Raw genomic sequence first — 727 nt, forward strand, 5'->3', positions numbered from 1 at the left:
AGCATTAAAAACAATACTTAGTATGCCAGAAAGAGAAAGACAAATATCACATGGTATCACTTACATGTGGACTCTAAACTATGACACAAATGAACTTATCTGTGAAACAGAAACAGACTCACAGACATAGAGAGCAGACTATGTGATTACCAAGAGAGGAAGGGTGGGGGAGGCATAGACTGGGAGCTGGTGACTAGCAGATGCAAACTATAATGTTAATATATAGAATACATTAAAAAAGATCCTACTGTGTAGCACAAGGAACTATATTCATAATTTGTGATAAACAATAATGGGAAAGGATATGAAAAACAAATGTGCATGCATATGTGTGTGTGTTTACATATGAAGGAAAGGAAAGGTAAAAGGAAGGAAAGGAAAGACAACTCTTGGCAAGTATGTACATAAACTGGATCCTTGTGTGTTAAGGATGGATTTTAAAATGGTGCAACTGCTACAGAAAACAGTATAAAGGCTCCTCAAAAAATTAAAAATAGAACTACCACATGATTCAGCAATTCCACTTCTGAATATAAATTCAAAAGAAGTTAACATGGGGTCTTGAGATATTTGCACAGCCATGCTCAAAGCAGCACTAATCACAACAACTAAGAGGTGGAAGCATCTAAACATCCATCAAATGTGATATATACATATAATGGAACATTATTAAGCCATATAAAGGAAATTCTGCCCCGTGCTACAACATTCATAATCACTTAAGACA

The 727-nt window shown here is 35.2% G+C and overlaps 1 protein-coding gene across 1 annotated transcript in view; it reads right to left on the reverse strand.

Annotated features, from left to right (window-relative positions):
- Positions 1-727, reverse strand: part of LOC105000158 (zinc finger protein 280B-like) — a 31805-nt gene that overhangs the window by 27502 nt on the left and 3576 nt on the right. The window lies entirely within an intron of this gene.

The sequence above is a fragment of the Bison bison genome, unplaced genomic scaffold (genome assembly GCF_000754665.1).
Source record: "Bison bison bison isolate TAMUID 2011002044 unplaced genomic scaffold, Bison_UMD1.0 scf7180017864368, whole genome shotgun sequence".
NCBI lineage: Eukaryota > Metazoa > Chordata > Mammalia > Artiodactyla > Bovidae > Bison > Bison bison.